General features: G+C 45.7%; 1 protein-coding gene across 2 annotated transcripts in view; it reads right to left on the reverse strand.

Annotated features, from left to right (window-relative positions):
• Window positions 1-8620, reverse strand: part of LOC118092615 (tropomodulin-3) — a 43175-nt gene extending 34555 nt beyond the window's left edge. Inside the window, exon 1 of one of the 2 annotated variants that reach the window (XM_035130886.3) lies at window positions 8511-8620. The gene's annotated coding sequence lies outside the window, so the exon portion shown is untranslated. Of the gene's footprint in view, window positions 1-5329; window positions 5549-8510 lie in introns of those variants that run through there. The other variant, XM_060282686.2, reaches the window with a different exon arrangement.
• Between the last annotated feature and the right edge of the window lie 7153 nt (window positions 8621-15773).

The raw sequence follows: 15773 nt of genomic DNA on the forward strand, positions 1-15773 counted from the left end.
CTTTGCGGCCGTGGAGACTGGGTTATACACTTCAACATCGCCACAGAGTCCCACGGCACCTTACTCTGTCTCCCTCTCTAGGATACCGCACTGCAAGGCACCCGTTTGCTGGCTTCTGAGCTGTGTGCAAGCTGGGGAGTCCAGGATCCTGGCCTGGATCCTCACTGCGGGCGCTTGTAGACGTCTGAGGGTCAGTGGACCGGCCCCCTGCTGGAAAAGTTTGCTGACGCTTGGTCTATATATTGACAGGCAGCGTCCAGATTTTTGGGACTTTCGGCATGCAAAGTAGATGCACTAACCACTGGGCCACGGTTGTTCTCCACGAGCGTTGCAACACTGTGGTGCTGCTGCCATTGCAACATCCCTGCCAGATTTTTTTTTCGGGGGGGGGGGGGACGGGACAGCTTAGGAAGCAAACAAAAGTTCCTGCTCCCATCAGACGAGCAAACCCCCATTCCAATGTGAGCCAGCATCTTAAAAGGGAAATGGCTTCCTGCAGCTGGCTGCCAAGCTGCGTATCCATCTGCCAAGTCAACACTATGCTGTGTTTTTGTTCCCTCTCCCAGCGTAGTGCAAATCTGTTTATAATCAGACCAGACCACAATACTCTGGGAGGAGGAGGAGGGAACCTTTTCCAATACGAGTGCTGGTGGCTGGAGACAAACAGCCGACAACTTGAAAAAAGGGAGGTTGCCACAATCGATATTTGTGGCCTCCTTATTTTCTCTTATCAAGCATTGGTACAGCTGGCTGTTTATAAGCCAGACTATCACAGGAGCTAGTTTGTTTCTGAGCTCCATCATAATCTTACACCTGCATCTCTTCCAAAGAATCACTAAACGTCCCAAAGTGAGTCATGGTCCGCACTGTTTTTTTATATACCTGGAAACAGGTAGAATAACAGCATCTCTTGTGCTGCAACGTGATCTGGCCATCAATGCTGCCATCATTTTTGCTCCCTCATGCGCCTCGTCTGTCCGCATATCCCATCCTATGAGATGCCCATTTGACCAGCTTGAACACACTGCAAACGCTAGACTGGTTGAGGTTGCATGTCACACTGAGATGCAGCCAACAGCATCCCCTACACACACACACACGAAAACCCTGATCAGGTGATGCTTTGCTTACAAGTTTTTTGCAGGAACTTAGGGCTCCTCTGCACTATAATCAGTTACAGGTAGGTAGCCGTGTTGGCCTGACGTAGTCGAAACAAAATAAAATAAAATAAATTCCTTCCAGTAGCACCTTAGAGACCAACTAAGTTTGTCATTGGTTTGAGCTTTCGTGTGCATGTGTGCATGCACACAAAAGCTCATACCAATGACGAACTTATTTTATTTTATTTTTTGTTTTGACTATAAGCCGTATTAGTCATGGCCATTAGCCAGTGTGGTGTAGTGGTTAAGAGCGGTAGACTCGTAATCTGGGGAACCGGGTTCGCGTCTCCGCTCCTCCACATGCAGCTGCTGGGTGACCTTGGGCTAGTCACACTTCTTTGAAGTCTCTCAGCCCCACTCACCTCACAGAGTGTTTGTTGTAGGGGAGGAAGGGAAAGGAGATTGTTAGCCGCTTTGAGACTCCTTCGGGTAGTGATAAAGCGGGATATCAAATCCAAACTCTTCTCTTCTTCTTCCCCACCTCCAAGAATCCAAGGACCTAACATTTAGCAGGAAAGGGACTGAGTGTTAAACCACTCGAGGAATTGTACCTCTGTGATAGGGAAAGAGGTGACCTAACAACTCTCGGCATCCTTAGTAAACTACACTTCCCCAGGAAGCTGTGATCTTTCCAAATCCTACAGTACTGTCTGTACCAGACTTGATTTATATTTTTTTTAATGTGCTTTTAGCATCAATGACTTCATTGTTAAAACACTATGGAAAGCAATTCATCAATGAAAACGCTAATAATAATGACAGAGTATGCCAGGATTTGAACCTGGGACCTCTGGCGTGAAAAGCATGTGATCCATCTGAGGCCTTTCATCCAAAAGCTAAAGATGCCAGAGATTCAAACAGAGGCCTGCATGCATAGCACATTCAAGCTATTCCTCTGCAACAATGAGGGATAGAAACTTGCTTTAGATAAACATATTTGTCTTATACCAGACCAATCATTAGTCCATCTAACTCGGGGGTCAGCAAACTTTTTCAGCAGGGGGGCCAGTCCACTGTCCCTCAGACCTTGTGGGGGGCCAGACTATTTTTTTTGGGGGGGGGGGGAAATGAACAAATTCCTATGCCCCACAAATAACCCAGAGATGCATTTTAAATAATAGCACACATTCTACTCATGTAAAAACACGCTGATTCCTGGACGCTGATTGGGCCAGATCTAGCCCCCGGCCCTTAGTTTGCCTACCCATGATTTAACTCATGTAGAGTGAACTTTGACTAGCAGCAATGCTCCAGAGTTTCAAACTGCCTGCAAACTTGAGAGCTACCTACCTGCAGCACCGGAAATGCTGCTATTTGTCCTGAATTAAGACCTAAATAAATGTTTTAGCAGAGGCATGCAAAATACATGCACTCAGGACCCCTTGACCTCAGGCGCTAACAAGGCTACAAAGAGGTTACTGGAGACGAGTGACCTGCAAAGTTAGAGTCCTAATTGTTTTCTCTTTAGAAGGCGGGTGGGGCTTCCAAATTTACTGAGGATCTCTGCGAAACAAAACCCCATTGCTAATGTTTCAAAATAGAAAATGACATCAGAGGCAAATAAACAAGAGCTGGTTTGGAACAGGACGCTAAGAAGCCTTAAAACATTGTCCTTATTTTGGGTCCGCCTCTTATTCCAATCAGCCTCTGGATGAACCTCAACGGGAGAAGGGAGGGTCTTTTGTAGGCAAAGTTTATCAGTTTTCCACCATCAATCATAGGCTTGAAACGGTTCCAGCTGCTTAAGGGAGACCAATTCCAACCTTCTCACCAGAGAACCCTCACATTGGCAGCAGGCGTTAACTCTTCACCAGCCGGGAAAACAGTTCGGACATCCCTGCTCCAGTTGTGCCATAAAAATCTGCCTTATGGATTTCAACAAAAATGTTCCCCTATGGATTTCTCCTGTCCGGTCTTCCAGCCAGCCTGCAATCCCCTTCCCAGGACACTCCATTGCATCCTCCCTCCCACCCGCAGTGGTTTTCCATTTCCTCTCTCTAACCACAGTCTGCCAGCATTCTTTTGCGACTCTCCATTCCATTATATTCCAGACATTGACACATTTTCTACCCACCCCACCCCCTGCCGCCCCGCCCCCCAGGTCCAAGAAGCCAGGCTACGCTGGCTGGGGCCGACAAAAGTTGTAGCCCGGCAACATTGGGAGGCCCAGAGATGGCCCAATCCTGTTGTGGTGCAATTGTTCTCTGCTCAATTTGCGCAGGCTAGGAATGGGGAAGGCTTTTCAGCCTGGGGGCCGTGTTGCCTTCTGGGGGACGCCTGCCAGTGGTGGTTGGGGGCTGGGGCACAAGTGGGTGGAGGAAGAAATTTTATCTTGGTACAGCTGGCTAGTACCTACACACAGCCACCCATCAGAAGGCATTAGCAGGTACAGAACTGATATTCGGATGGAAAGGACACAGGAAATTGATTGGGAGACGAACGAAGATTTTAAAAGTGACTGAACAACTATGTGTTAATATACCAACATAGGTTAAAAAACAACAACAGCTTTTCTTTTTGGAGAAGAAGATAAAAGAATAAAGAGGGAATTTTTTATAATGCTGAAAGCAGTAACTGGAGAATCTTCTTTACACTTTCGTAAACGAACTGGACAGTACCAGGTGGAAGGCTGAAAAAACAACTTCCAACAAAGGAACAATCGAATAACCTAGATTGAGCATTTGACGATTTGGAAGAAATATTGTACAGTGGTACCTCGGTTTATGAACACAATTGGTTCTGGAAGTCTGTTCATAAACTGAAGCGTTCATAAACTGAAACAAACTTTCCCATTGAAAGTAATGGAAAGTGGATTAATCTGTTCCAGACGGTCCACGGAGTACTTAAACTGAAGCGTTCATAAACTGAAGCGAACTTTCCCATTGAAAGTAATGGAAAGTGGATTAATCCATTCCAGACGGGTCCGTGGAGTACTTAACCTGAAGCATGGGTGTAATTGGTTCCGGAAGTCTGTTCATAAACTGAAGCGCTCATAAACTGAAGCGAACTTTCCCATTGAAAGCAATGGAAAGTCAATTAATCCGTTCCAGATGGGTCCGCGGCGTTCATAAACCGAAAATTCGTAAACGGAGGTGTTCATAAACCGAGGTTCCACTGTATACACAACTGACAAATGGCTAGCTGGTGGTCTTTTCTTTCTCTCTCTCTCTATTTTTCTCTCCCTTGGTAATTGTTTGTTGTTCTTGTTGTCTTTCTCGTTGTATTTTAGTAAGAACTGTATACAGATGGAGAAGGAGTTTGAGGACCCTGTGCGAGAGGTGGGTAAGGGGAGATCTCACAGGGTGGGAGGCTGTTAGAAGACAGGGACAAGCCCAGGTTAGAGCTAGGGAGAGCACACCTTCCTCTGTAGGGGATGAAAGTTAAGATACAGGGGTTAAAGAGGATTTTGTAGTTTCTTTTTCCGTTTCTTCTTTCCTTGGTTTATTTTCTTTAATTTTTGTAGATTGGTTTGTTCTTTTGAATTGTGCTGTGAAAACTTCAATAATACAATACAATGAAGTATTATCAGGGTTTAGAGATGCATTCCATCTAGAGGAAAAGCATTCGCCGAGTGTTCAAACGGGTGCGTGACGGGTCCATGGAGAGTCACAAGGGCCAGGCAGGTAGATTGGGGGAGAGTGTAAGCCTAATGGATATTTCTGGTTGATGATTGTTCCCTCTCAACTCAGCGATTCTAGGTATCCCAAGCCAGATTTATTTATTTTTTAATTTGTATTTTGCCCTGAGCCAATTTTCCCCTCTTCCCTTTCCTCCAGCAGCGACAACTTGTCCCCTTTGGGAATCAGCTCGAAACGCCAACATCTGGTTTTGCTATAAGATATCCCAAGCATGCACCACTCAAAAAAAAAAAGTCTTGGGAGGGACACATCCAGCATCACAAGGACTAAGGTTGGGGTGGTTCGCCTGCCACCCCGTTCCCTTCCCACTGTTTATTTATCTTTAAAAGAAGAAAGACAATCGCTCTGCTTTCCACAACCGTCCCGCTGCTGAACTTTATATCCCAGAGGCCAAAGCAAACAAACTGGTCTAGGAGATGCCCCAAGCATTATGGAAACAATTTGAGTATGTACACATTTACATAGCAAACAGAGCCTAGAGACCGAAGGGAGCCCTGCCATTCAAGTACCATTTCTAGAAGCCAAACATACCTTTCAAATGCTCTTATTTCCTGTTTCTACGCAGCTACGCCGTTCAGCACCGGAACTGCTTTGCATTAATAAGAGTGACGGCGCACACCTAACATTTTATTATTAGGCACAGCACATCAGGTGAGCATTCCCGAGTCGAGATACCTGGAGGACGACGACAACACATACCTGTGCAGCTTTTTAAAAAGTCCCATGGAAGGTAGAACGGCTCGTTTGAAACTGTAGCACAATAATACAAGCAGAAGAAAAGGATAAGTAGAAGATCTCGAGGTTGTATCGAACCAGGTTCTGCTCATAGTACACCCAGTGAAATTCCTGGACCTAAGTTAGTCATCTGCTTAAACAGAAGTTAGTCATGTTCATTAACTTTGGTCCCATCTGTTCAATACACTTGAAGCACTGCCACAGCACTTCAAATTTAGTTTGTCAAGGGTGCTGAGAGTTAGGAGACTCCTGTTCCCCTCAAGCAGCTACAATCCCGAGTTCCCTGGGAAGAGGGATTGACTGTTAAACCCCTCTGAGAGTTACAGCTCTGTGAGGAGAATCGGGGTCTCCTAGCAGCTCTGATCACCCGTAACAAACTACCGTTCCCAAGAATGAAGGAAGCCATGACTGTTTCAAGTAGCATGATACTGCTTTAAATGTTTAGTGCAGATGGGGTCTGGACTAGCATTGGATATACCGGTAACCCCAACTTCTGAAAGCAACACCTCCCCCTCAGTTACAAATATGGGAATACTTCAATAGACACTGTTGACATTCTTTGAACTCTTCTAGTCTGCCAAACGGATGCCAATGGCAACTCCATCAGCAGAGCGTGAGACTCTTAATCTCAGGGTTGCGAGTTCGAGGCACAGCGTGGGCAAAAGAAGCCTGCATTGCAGGGGGTTGGACTAGATGACCTGCATGGTCCCTTCCAACTCCAGAATTTTGTGATTCTATGATTCTAGGATGTTTGTTTGTTTGTTTAACTGCCACCGTGATATAAAGGTAAAGGGACCCCTGACCATAGGTCCAGTCGTGACCGACTCTGGGGTTGCACGCTCATCTCGCATTATTGGCCGAGGGAGCCGGCGTATAGCTTCCAGGTCATGTGGCCAGCATGACAAAGCCGCTTCTGGCAACCAGAGCAGCACATGGAAACGCTGTTTACCTTCCCGCTGTAGCGGTTCCTATTTATCTACTTGCATTTTGACGTGCTTTCGAACTGCTAGGTTGGCAGGAGCTGGGACCAAGCAACGGGAGCTCACCCCGTCACAGGGATTCGAACCGCCGACTTTCTGATCAGCAAGCCCTAGGCTCAGTGGTTTAACCACAGCACCACCTGGGTCCCTACCACCATGATATACCAGCCTTTTATTTAAGCACTGGCCTGATAGCCATAGGCTTGGATTGTTTATTTGCTGTATTTTTTAGTCGCCTCATGCAATGAGCCTCTAGCCTTCCTCAGCCTGGTGAGCCGCTTGAGAAAGGTCTGATGCCAACGAGGCATACATGATGGATTTCCATGGCACATTTCCCTTTAAGACCACCTGACCATATTTCAAAGAAACATTCTTTACGCAAGTTATCATGGATCATCGGTATTATTTTCATTTCTAGCACCCTACTCTCCCGAAAGCATTTTCAACGGCATGCTAGCACAAAGCCAATTCAAACATTCAGACAGGCCTGTAGGACAGCCCTCCACTCAACGGGAAATGAAATAAAAATAAATATAATGTACTTCTTTGAGAGGGGCAGCTCCCTGTTGTTTAACCTCACACCCCCAGATGGGCATGTCAATCCACACCTGCAGATGTGCCCAGAAAATTTGGTGGAATCCGAATGACCATTATAGGGTGGTCCAAACCGAGGCTATGCAAACACTGTACCTTTAAAGCACAATCGGAGCACATGCTTTCCCTTAAAGGATTCTGGGCCCTGTGGTTTACCCCTTCCAGAGTCTCCGTTCCCAGCAGCCCTTTGAGAACTACAGTGCCCAGAATTCTTCAAGGGAAAGAATGTGTTTCAAAGATATAGTGTGAGTCACTATAAGGCCACTTCCTAGTTCCTACATTACCACCTCAGCCGGGACTGGGGAAGCAGGGAGGGCATAAGGTTAGAAAGTCCAGAGTCTAAAATAAAAGTTGTTCACTCTGGACCTCAGTGAGAAAGGATTCCCTCTCCATTCATCCTGCACACTTAGTACAGATGTAAACCAAAGAGCGATCTTTTGTTGCATGCAACAGGAACAGAAAAACACGGAGAAGCAAAGGAGAACTCGCTTGTACCAAACTGCTGGGCGTAGTACAAAATGTTCCACAGTGAAGGGGAGGCAGGCACCATGGCAAAACAAGGCTCACCCTCACCTGCCATTAAACTCTTGGCCATTTTTTAATCAGCTGCAGACCAGAAGTGACACATATGCCCTCTTTATGGGGAAATCATATTGGTGACAACCCCCCCCCCCCAACAATCCTAAACTCTTCACGCTACAGCCCTGAGCAGAAATGCCCAAGGTGGGGTGGGGAGACAAAAGCATCAAACAAAACACCAAACCCCACTTGCAAAACATTTTCCCCCCTGCTTCTCCCCCCCCCCCCCCCCAGGAGATAGAGGAAGGAAGTTTCCCTGAGTTGGGGAGCCGGCATGTAGTCAGAGAGGGAGGAAATCCTGCAGACGGAGAAGGGAGGGTGGGTAAGATTCACGATGCGACAAGGGGTGGAGCTGAGCTTCCTGGGTGTGAGTTTATCAAGTCTGCAGAGGAAAAGAGCTGTGGGGAAGGGAGGCACAGAGGAAAAACTGAAGCTGGTGTGGAAGCGGAGCGACTCCAAATCTTACTCCGCGGTGCTGGATCTGCAGAGCAACTGCCCCACCAGAAGAGAGCTTCAACTGACTCTTTGTCCTTGTGCATACGACCCTTTTAAATAATCAATAATAATAAGCTACGCCTGCTTTCCCACAACGGCAGCTAGCTCCCTCCTCTTTCCGCCTCACCTAGAGCTGTGCAGTTGGAAGGGGTCCCCCACGGTCATCTAGCCCAACCCCCGGCAAGGCAGGAATCTTTCCCCCCAACTTTTCCCAAAGGGCGGCCAAAGTGACAGACGTCCCCTCCAGATGCAAGAGCCTCACCCGGGTCCGGCTAATTCCACCACGCCCTTCCCGCCCCGACCACCCTCGTCGCCCCCGGAGGACTCACCCAGCCAGAAGGCGAACTTCTCCCAGCCTTCTCGAAGGAAAGGAAGCGTATAAGGCTGCGGCTACCGACTCTCCGCCCGGCCACTGCGCCTGCGCGCCCCTCCCAGGACTGGCTCCGAGGAGGCGCTCGCGTGGGATCATGGGAGGCGTAGTCCGCCATTGATTTGGGCTGTAGTCCGGAAGCCTTTCGCTCGAGCGATGGAGCGGAAGGAGGGGAGAATCCCGGGCGTGATGCCGCCGCCCCATATCCTTTTGCAGGAATCATAGAATTGTAGACTTGGAAGGGACCATGGGGGCCATCTAGTCCAACCCCCTACGATGCTGGAATCTTTTGCCCAACGTGGGGCTTGAACCCGCGACCCCGACATTAAGGGTCTCGCGCTCCACCGAATTAACTACCCTCAGCATTCCACTTCTGCGGGCCATTAATATGATATGATTGTAATGTAATATTTGCTTGCTTGCTTGCTCCATTAAAAATAAATCACTAAAGCGGATTAATAAATTTAATGATAATAATACTGTCATTTTGTCTGCAAATTTTGAGTGCCTGTGTTTATTGTTATTTTTAAAATACATTGTTTTATGAAATGGATTAGAGGGGGGTGTATTCTTCCTGCCTGGGAAGGTGTTGGTGTAACTCAAAATAAATAGCAGCAGCAGCAGCAACAACAACGTCAACCAATATATGTAAAAAAAAAAAAACACCCACAATCCATACGTTTGTATAAAACAATACAAATAAAACAATTTAACAGCTTAAAACTAGATGGGAGAGAAAATACTGCCTAATGCAGAAATAAAAAAGTAGTATGCGAAACATCCACATGCTCCAGATGATGTATCTTATTTCCAGTCATTTGGATCCAAGACTCAACCTTCAAGCATCCATGTCTCACCTTAGAGTACTGCAGACATTCCCATTCCAGTGCCTTATGGACACTCTTATCATGGGCACTCACTCCACCCAGAGGCCAGTCATTTCCTTTCCACATTCTCCCACCAATTCATCCAGGCTGGGGTGGAGGTGTAAACAAAGGTTTTTTGAGTGGCAGGGATTGGGGGGGGGAGGTAGGACCCTTGCCCCCTTGTAACCTACAAAGCAGTGACTTTTACAGCCCTTTCTCTGAATTAAAGTTCATAGAATCAGAATTGTAGAGTTGGAAGGGACCATGCAAGTCATCTAGTCCCAACTCCTGCAATGCAGGAAAGTTACCTAACCTAGAGCTCAAACTCATGACCCTGAGATTACGGTAAGTGTCTTATGCTCTACTGGCTATCTGAGCTGACATAAGGGGAACAGGGAAGAAACATACATTTTAAAGTGCATGTTTCTTTAAAAAAAATAGTTTCAGCTTAGTACTCATACTATGCTCTAAAAAGAAGCCAGCCATCATTCCCGCCCCCCCGCCTCCACGTTTTGCTTAGCCTTGCAAGTTAGAAACAGAAATTTTGGAACTTGTGTAGCAAAGCAATAAAGCAGCATCTTTGACTTAACAGTCAGAAATGTCTCTGCCACTGAAATGCCAGGTCTTCTGTATCCACCCAGAGCACTGCCAACTTCAGTTCACCACCACCATCCACGATAGTGGACAAAAACAGGGTCATCATTTTTACTACCTCTCTCAAACCAGGTTCAGTTTTGAGCAACCACTCACCTTAGCCCAGGGGTCAGCAAACTTTTTCAGGAGGGGGCCAGTCCACTGTCCCTCAGACCTTGTTGGGGGCAGGACCAGATTTTGAAGAGGGGGTGAAATGAACGAATTCCTATGCCCCACAAATAACCCAGGGATGCATTTTAAATAAAAGGACACATTCTACTCATGTAAAAACATGCTGATTCCTGGACCGTCCACAGGCCGGATTTAGAAGGCGATCGGGCAGAATCCGGCCCCCAGGCCTTAGTTTTCCTACCCATGCCTTTAGCACATGAATCAATCTGTTTATAGTGGTGGCAGGACAAGAGAGATTTTGCCCAAAAATGGAAGGCCTTTGATATCATTTGCCATCAAAGCACAGGATGATCAGGAAGGCACACCTGCAAGACGACTTGTTCAAGGATGCATAAAGAAAAGGATTCGGTCCTGAACTGATGTATTACTAAGAACTGCATAATGCATGGAAGAGTCTATTACAGTGGTACCTCTGGATGTGAACGGGATCCGTTCCGGAGCTCCGTTCACATCCAGAGCAGTACGCAACCTGCGCCAGCTCTTCTGCGCACGCGCGGATGGCAATTCAGCGCTTCTGCGCATGCACATGACGTCATTTGACACTTCTGCGCATGCACAAACTGCCAAACCCGGAAGTAACCCGTTCTGTTACTTCCGGGTTCAGCGCGTTCGTAACCCATGTTGTACGCAACCCACAGCATTCGTATCTAGACGTATGACTGTACATTTTTGATAGAGAATGGTGCCCAGAATAAGCAGAAGCACCACATGGGAAACAGGCATGGGAAACAGAGTTCTACATACCTAGGTGGTCCATTGCCAAGACACAACCTATTTTGCCATAGGTCTTAATATGGGGTAGAAAAACCTTAATAACTTTCAAACTGCTGATCAGAACTTCATCAGACCAATGAAAAGGTCAGGTCAACTACAAGCCTGAATAAAACGCACCAGTGGTTTCCCCCCAAAATTGGAAATAAATAAATGATAAAGATAAAAAAGGTAAAGAACCCCTGACAGATAAGTCCAGTCGCAGAGGACTCTGGGGTTGCAGCGCTCATCTCGCTTTACAGGCCAAGGGAGCCGGCGTTTGTCCACAGACATTTTTTCCAGGTCATGTGGCCAGCATGACTAAGCCGCTTCTGGCGCAACAGAACACCAAAACCAGAGCAGCTCACGGGAATGCTGTTTACCTTCCCACCAGAGTGGTACCTATTCATCTACTTGCACATTTTTTGGGGCGTGCTTTCGAACTGCAAGGTTGGCAGGAGCTGGGACCGGGCAATGGGAGCTCACCCTGTCACAGGGATTCGAACCGCCGACCTTCTGATCGGCAAGCCCAAGAGGTTCAGTGGTTTAGACCACAGCGCCACCCGCGTCCCCTAAATAAATGATATGCTTTCTTAATTGAGAAAACAAGGCCAAAGTGTCACTTGTGGCTTCGGCGGCAATTATTATCAGATCAGTCTGGAATCTGGCACTTTTTCAGACCTCATGTGAACATCGGGTAGAATTTTACAAAGCTTTTCTATGACGTAGCCTTGCTTTTACCGCTTGCCTTAACTATACTTATGGTCCATTGTTGTTTCCCCACTTCTTGGGGGCTTGGGATGGGAGAGTCCCACATGAAAGACAATGCTATCTTAGAGCTCTTTGTTCAATCCCATGAAAAGCACCCTCTATGCTAAACCAGGAAGTTTTCTGCTACTGATCTGCTTGAGTTGTATAATGGCTGTGACAGTTTCCGCAGAGTGTGATGGGCAGAAGGGGGGGGGGGCGGGAGCGGTGAGAGATGCCACCAAGCCAAGTTGAGTACTTCTGGCACCTTGCCCATGGTTTGGATGAAGAGAGGCTTTTGTATGCTCAAGAGTATGCCTGCCATTGAGCAGAGGTCTATTATAATTCTGCAGTGCTCCTTAGAAGGCGAGTCTTTTCCCAAACTTGCAACTACATGCTTGAGCAAGGGAGATTTTTTAAAAAAGTAATAGTAAAACTCCCTTTTCAGAGGAGTAGCCTAACCTCTGACATCTACCTTGAAACAGAAATTTAAATTGTACCAGCTCTCGGGGAAATGCAAAATGTTTTAAACACACACAGAAGAGATGAGTAGTTGGCAGTGCTTTTGTCTTTAAGAAATATAAAGAGAGAGAGAAAGAAAGATGAAGAAAGACAGAAAGAAGCTCTTTTTGCAGAAACTCAAGTAAAGAGCCGAATGAAACATTGCAAGAGGGAATCTGTGATTTGTTAATAAGAACAAGCGGGACCTGCTGCAACAAAACGCAGGAGTGCACCGTGTTCCTGTTCACATTCCAGCCAGCAAGTCACACCCCTTTCCAGAAGACTCCATTCCACCATTCATTTATTTATTTACTAGATTTATATCCCACCATTCCTCCATAGAGCTCAAGGTGGCGTACATGTTTCCCACCCTCTCATTTTCCCCAAGACTTTTAATTATCAACCCATATTTGTGCAGGTTTAACGGATAATAATAATAATAATTTATTATTTATACCCCGCCCATCTGGCTGGGTTTCCCCAGCCACTCTGAGCAGCTTCCAACAGAAAAATGAAATAAAATAATCTATTAAACAGAAAAATGAAATAAAATCATCTATTAAACATTAAAAGCCTCCCTAAACAGGGCTGCCTTCAGATGTCTTCTAAAAATATGGTAGCTGTTTTTTCTCTTTGACATCTGATGGTAGGGCGTTCCACAGGGCGGGAGCCACAACCGAGAAGGCCCTCTGCCTGGTTCCCTGCAACTTGGCTTCTCGCAACAAGGGATGAATAAAGTAGCATAGGATTAATTGACTAAGATTTCTCTAAATGGGTGGGAGACCCCATTGACCCAATAAATTGTTTGATTGACACAATAAGTGCGTGTGCAGCAGCAGCAGTAGTCCTATCCCATCCTTGCCATTGCTTCCAATATCTCTGGGCCATTTTCCTCTCTAGGAGAACAGAGGTGTTTGCTCCACAGAGCTGTAACAGCATCCCCTTACCTGGGCTACTACTCTCAGGGGTAGTGGAGGATGTGGTTCTATCACAAAATTGAAGAGCCAGCTGTCAATCCAGTAGGATTCTATATGTGGCAATTGGTGGTGGTGGGGGGAACGACCTCATCCTTGGCCTCCATGTGTCTTGAACTAGCTCTGTTTGTCTAACCTGGAGTTCTCATCATAGAATGGCTTGAGTTTGGGAGAGGATAAGAGAAAAAAAAATACATATGCCTTGGCAGATGAAGGTCTACACTACAGCTTCCTCATATGTCATTGAGCATTCATCCTGATTTGCTTGCAAAAAGCTTATGCAGAGGTTAGACCAGTGGTTCCCAACAGGTGGTCCGGGGACCCCCAGGGGTCCGCGAGCTATGCCAGAGGGGTCCGCAAGATGCTATTAGAATAAAAAATATATTAAATATATTTCGTATGATAACAGATTTTTTGTTTTGGCCGCTTCCTGCATGAGCAGAGTCTAGCGCAAAACTAGAATTAGATAGAGGCAGTAGTTCTGCTGTATGCCGTTAGGTGGCGCTTTACAAACACTACTGTTTTGCAAAGAGGCAGCGCGCGCATTCTACTAAGGCTCACCTCCCCAAGATGCTTTGCGCGCGTCAGCTTCATTTGTGAGCTACTGTGCAGGTACCCTGTCTTCTCCATTCCCCTCCCTCCTCCCTGGCGTGCGCTGCCTCTTTGCAAAACAGTAGTGTTTGTAAACAAAGCGTTGTTTTTCGCGGAAGCTACAGTTCGCGTAGTTAAAAATTGACCGTTGGTTAAAAAGTGGTTCGTTAAAACGACAAAGGCTACAGATGAAGAGGAAGAACTGTAAAAAACGTATAAATATAAAATATAAAAAGACTCTTAATTTGGCTCTCACTTTTTAATTTTAGGATTAGGAATTAATGGGGGTCCTTGTCACAATAGCGGCTCGATGAGGGGTCCTCGAGAAAATTTTGTTGGGAACCCCTGGGTTAGACTATGCTTGGTCTTTGCTGAGCATTCATCTTGATTTGTTTGTGGGAACTTATACAACAAAGAACATTCATCCCGATTTGCCTGCGTGCTTTTTAGATGTCTTCCTGTTAATCATTAGTCCCTCCCACATGTTTGAATTCATTTCCCCATCTCTTTCCTAACAGCAAAAAGTCTGAAAGTCTGTTTCTTTTCAAAGATGGACTTGTTAAACTAGGGCAATCAATAGAGTGTTTTAATCCACTAAACCCACATTTGTTGGAGTACACTTGCACCCTTCCTGTGAATAATAATAATAATAATAATAATAATAATAATAATAATAATAATATCACCACAGGGTATTTTACAATATAAAAGTACAAAAATACATACCATAGTAAACAAAACAAAAAAATACCTCCCACCTCCAGTTTAAAAGGCCATATACAGTGGAACCTCAGTTTATGAACACCTTGGTTTACAAATTTTCGGTTCACGAACGCCACGGACCCATCTGGAACGGATTAATTCACTTTCCATTACTTTCAATGAGAAAGTTCGCTTCAGTTTATGAACAGACTTCCGGAACCAATTACACCCATGCTTCGGCTTAAGTACACTTCAGGTTGAGTACTCCGTGGACCCATCTGGAACAGATTAATCCACTTTCCATTACTTTCAATGGGAAAGTTCGCTTCAGTTTATGAACGCTTCAGTTTAAGTACTCCGCGGACCCGTCTGGAATGGATTAATCCACTCTCCATTACTTTCAATGGGAAAGTTTGCTTCAGTTTATGAACGCTTCAGTTTATGAACAGACTTCCGGAACCAATTGTGTTCATAAACCGAGGTACCACTGTAGATTGTTTAATTAGCCAAAGGCCTGGGAGAAATAAAATATCAACCAAACAATGAGAAAAACACCAGTGGCTTTTGCTAGGTGAACAGATGCAGACTCATGATCTGAATCTTGATGCTGTTTCAATAGTAGGAATAAGGTGCAGTGAAAGAGTGCATTTTTGAGTGGGGAGCCAGCCCCATACATGCATGCCCTTTGATGAGTGCATATCTTCATGGGTGGTGACAGAAATGAGCTAAGCATCTTGGGATGACACGTTCCAATACCTTCCTCATAATTAAGTCACCTAAAATGTGTCACTGTAAAGAGGCACACTGTTTAATTAAGTGAGCGCATGGTTCATTATACATCAATGACAGGGGAAGATTTACTTTATGCTTACACTAGACTGGCTTTTCTTGTGGTTCCAGCTTAGGAATCATGATTGCTGCTTATGGTTAGGTTCCTCTTTAACAAGTGCTTCTACATGACCTGGATGGATGGTGCTCTACTATAATTAGAACTTGTGATCAAGATAATTTCTAAGATTGCCCACAAGGAAAGGCTGGGACAGATAGGTGTGTCGTTCAGGGGGGAAGAGAGGCAGTCCCCACCCTTCAGTCTCAGTGTTTTAGGACATTACAGTGGAACATTGTTTCTCAAACTTAATCTGTTCCGGAAGTCTGTTCCAAAACCAAGGCGCACTTTCCCATAGAAAGTAATGCAAAATGGATTGATTTGTTCCAGACTTTTAAAAACAACCCCTAAGACAGAAATATAACATGAATTTTACTACC

Source organism: Zootoca vivipara, chromosome 13, assembly GCF_965207765.1.
Source record: "Zootoca vivipara chromosome 13, rZooViv2.hap1.1, whole genome shotgun sequence".
In the NCBI taxonomy this organism is placed as follows: Eukaryota; Metazoa; Chordata; class Lepidosauria; order Squamata; family Lacertidae; genus Zootoca; species Zootoca vivipara.